The following is a 4,488-nucleotide window of genomic DNA, read 5'->3' on the forward strand; positions in this document are numbered from 1 at the left end:
ATTAAAATGTCTCACAGGGAATTCCCTGGTGGTCCATTTATGGAATGGATAAATTTAATTCAGCTGACTACTAATTCAGATATCTACTACTGTGGGCAAGAATTCCTTATAATAAATGGAGTAATCCTCATAGTCAACAAAACAGTCTGAAATGCAGTACTTGGGTGCAATCTCAAAAACAACAGAATGATCTTGGTACATTTCCAAGGCAAACCATTCAATATCACAGTAATCCAAGTCCCCAACCACTGATGCCAAAAAACTGAAGTTGACTAGTTCTATGAAGGCCTACAACATCTTCTAGAACTAACACCAAAAATACATGTCCTTTTCATCATAGAGCATTACAAAGCAAAAATAGGAAGTCAAGAGATACCTGGAGTAACAACAAGTTTGGCCTAGGACTACAAAACAAAGCAGGGCAAAGGCTAGCAGAATTTTGTCAAGAGAACACACTGGTCATAGCAACACAAGAGATGACTCTTCACAGTCAATACCAAAATCAGATTGACTATGTTCTTTGCAGCTAAGGACAGAGAAGTTCTATACAGTCAGTAAAAACAAGACCTGGAGCTGACTGTGGCTCAGATCATGAATTCCTTATTGCAAAATTCAGGCTTAAATTGAAGAAAGTAGAGAAAATCACTAGGCCATTCAGGTATGACCTAAATAAAAAACCTTATGATTATGCAGTGGAGGTGATGAATAGATTCAAGGGATTAGATCCAGTAGATAGAGTGCCTGAAGAACTATGGACAGAGGTTAGTAACATTGTACAGGAGGCAGTGACCAAAACCATCCCAAAGAATAAGAAATGAAAGAAGGCAAAGTGGTTGTCTGAGGACTCTACAAATAGATGACAAAGCTATAAAAAGGAATGTCGGTTCTAATGAAGTGGATGAAACTGGAGCCTATTACACAGAGTGAAGTAAGTCAGAAAGAAAAACACCAATACAGTATATTAATGCATATATATGGAATTTAGAAAGATGGTAATGACAACCCTATGTGCCAGACAGCAAAAGAGACACAGATATAAAGAACAGACTTTTGGACTATGTGAGAGAAGGCAAGGGTGGATGATTTGAGAGAATAACACTGAAGCATGTATATTACCATATGTAAAATAGATGACCAGTGAAGTTCAATGCATGAAGCAGGGCACTCAAAGCCGGTGCTCTTGGACAACCCAGAGGGATGGGATGTGGAGAGAGGTGGGAGGGGGGTTCAGGCTGGGGGGACACATGTGCACCCGTGGCTGATTCATGTTAATGCATGGCCAAAACCACCACAATATTGTCATTATCCTCCAATTAAAATAAATTAATTATTTAAAAAAAGCTGAGGAATGAAGAGAAGCAAAGACTAGGGAGAAAGGGAAAGATATACCCAACTGAATGTAGAATTCCAGCAAATGGCAAGGAAAGATAAGAAGGCCTTCTTCAATGAACAGTGTAAAGAAATAGAGGAAAACAATAGAATGGGAAAGACTAGAGATCTATTTAAGAAAACTGGAGATATCAAGGGAACATCTCACTCAAGGAGGGGCACAATAAAGGACAGAAACAGTAAGGATGTAACAGAAGTAGAAGAGATTAAGAAGAGGTGGCAAGAATACAAGATATATATGAAAAAAGGTCTTAATGATCTGGGTAACTACAATAGTGTGGACATTCATCTAGAGCTAGACATCCTGGAGTGTGAAGTCAAGTGGGCCTTAGGAAGCATTACTACAAAGCTAGTGGAGTGGAGGTGATGGAATTCCAGCTGAGTTATTTCAAATCCTAAAAGATGCTGCTGTTAAGGTGCTGCACTAAGTATGTCAGCAAATTTGGGAAACTCAGCAGTGGCCATAGAACTGGAAAAGGTCAGTTTTCATTTCAATCCCAAAGAAGGGCAATGCCAAAGAGTGTTCAAACCACTGCACAATTGCTCTCATTTCTCATGCTGGTAAGGTTTTGCCCCAAACCCTTCAAGCAAGCCTTCAGCAGGACATGAACTGAGAACTTCCAGATGTACAAACTGGATTTAGAAAAGGCAGAGAAACCAGAGATTGAATTGTCAACATTCATTGGATCATGGAGAAAGCAAGGGAATTCCAGAAAAACATCTACCTCTATTTCATTGACTACACTAAAGCCTTTGACTGTGTGCATCACAACAAACTGTGGAAAATTCTGAAATAGATAGGAATACCATACCACCTTACCTGCCTCCTGAGAAACCTGTATGCAGGTCAAAAAGCAACAGTTAGAACCAGATATGGAACAACTGGCTGATTCCAAATCAGGAAAGGAGTACATCAAGGCTGTATATTGTTACTCTGCTTATTTAACTTATAAGCAGAGTATATCATGTGAAATGCTGGGCTGGGTGAATCACAAGCTGGAATCAAGACTTTCAGGAGAAATATCAACAACCTCAAATATGCAAATAATACCACTCTAATGGCAGAAAGTGAAGAGGAGCTAAAGAGCCTCGATGAGAATGAAAGAGCAGAGTGAAAAAGCTGGCTTGAAACTCAACATTAAAAAAACTAAGATCATGGGATCCAGTCCCATGATGTCATGGCAAATAGAAGGGGGAAAAGTGGAAGCAGTGACAGATTTAATTTTCTTGGTCTCCAAAATCACTGCAAATGGTGACTGCAACCATGAAATTAAAAGATGCTTGCTCCTTGGAAGGAAAGCTATGACAAATGTACACAGTGTATTAAAAAGCAGAGACATCACTTTGCCAAAAAAGTTCAAAGCTATGGTTTTCCAGTAGTCATGTACAGCTGAGAGAGTTGGACCATAAAGAAGACCAAGTGCTGAATTATTGAGGCTTTTAAATTGTGGTGCTGGAGAAGACTCTTTGGAGTGCCTTGGACTACAAGGAGATCAAACCTAATGAGACAATCCTAAATGAAAAGTGAGTCATTCAATTGTGTCTAACTCTTTGTGACCCCATGGACTGCTGAGTCCATGGAATTCTCCAGGCCAGAATACTGGAGTGGGTAGCCTTTCCCTTCTCCAGGGGATCTTCCCAACCCAGGGATCAAACCCAGGCCTCCCGCATTGCAGGCAGGTTCTTTAACAGTTGAGCCCCAAGGGAAGCCTGAATGTTCATTGGAAAGACTGATGCCAAAGCTGAAGCTCCACTACTTTGGCCACTTGATGTAAAGAGCCAACTCATTGAAAAAGGTCCTGATGCTGGGAAAGATTGAAGGCCAAAAGGGAAGGGAGTGGCAGAGGAGGAGATGGCTAGATAGCTTCACTGACTCAATGGACATGAATTTGAGCAAACTCTGGAGATGGTGGAGGACAGAGGAGCATGACCTGCTGCAGTCCATGGGGTCTCAAAGAGTTGAACATGACTTACTGACTGAACAACAACAACAGCCAGTGGTTCGAACTTGGTGCTTTCACTGCTGGGACCAGGTTCAATCCCTGGTCAGGGAGCTAAGACCCTCGAGCCACACAGTGCAGCCAAAACGTCTCACAAAGGAATACTTCAAATATATTTTCATATCACTGCAAATAAAGTGCCTATTACAAAAATAAAGACAAGCAAGAAAATGTTCTTGACCTCATTTTCCCTTTTTCTTCTCATTTCTTTGTTCTTTACAGAAATATCTTCAGAAGTAATACCTATACTCATGATCTTTAATTCATGTCCTCCCATCCTCTCTGAAACATACTCTAAAATGACGTCTCCACCATTTCAACAGAACTGTTGCAAGGTTACCTGTGACCTTCCTGTGGCCCCATTCAATGACCACTTCACAATCCTCCTCTCACCTGACCCACCAGGACCATACGCAGCACACCTTCCCTCTTCCTTGCTTGCAAGGCTTGCTTCACTGGGGTGCTGGGTCTCTGCACTCTCCCAGTTTCCCCCTACCTCTCTATTGCCCCTTCTCAGTATTCTTTGCTAATTCCTCCTCAGATCCTCAACTCTCAAACTTTGAGTGCTCTATGGCTCGGTCCTCAGGATGTCTCGTCTCTGCTCCTTTGCCAAGCTGAATCAACTCTATGCCAATTATCCCCAGATTTACATCTTCAACTCAGACCCATCCCTTGACATCTTGACGTGTATATCTGAGCTCCTGATCAACAATCTTCTCTTGGATATTTAACAGGCATCTCAGCATTAACAAGCACCCCAAAGAAACTGCTGATCTTCTCCCAAACCTGCTTTTCCTTTGAACTTAACCCAAATAATACTAGGTAGCACTTACCCAGTGCTTATTCTATGCTTTGCACTGTTTCAAGTGCTTTATGATATTAACTCATTAGGAGAAACAAATAACCTGATTAAAAATAGGAAGTAGATCTAAATAAATATATTTCTAAAGATGACATACAAATGGCCAATAGCTACATGAAAAGATGTTTAACATCACTAATCATCAGGGAAAGACCAGTCAAAACCACAATAAGGTACCACTTGTTAGAATGGCTATTATCAAAAAGACAAGGAATGACAAATGTTGGTGAGGATGTG

This window comes from Bubalus kerabau, chromosome 17 (assembly GCF_029407905.1).
Source record: "Bubalus kerabau isolate K-KA32 ecotype Philippines breed swamp buffalo chromosome 17, PCC_UOA_SB_1v2, whole genome shotgun sequence".
In the NCBI taxonomy this organism is placed as follows: domain Eukaryota; kingdom Metazoa; phylum Chordata; class Mammalia; order Artiodactyla; family Bovidae; genus Bubalus; species Bubalus kerabau.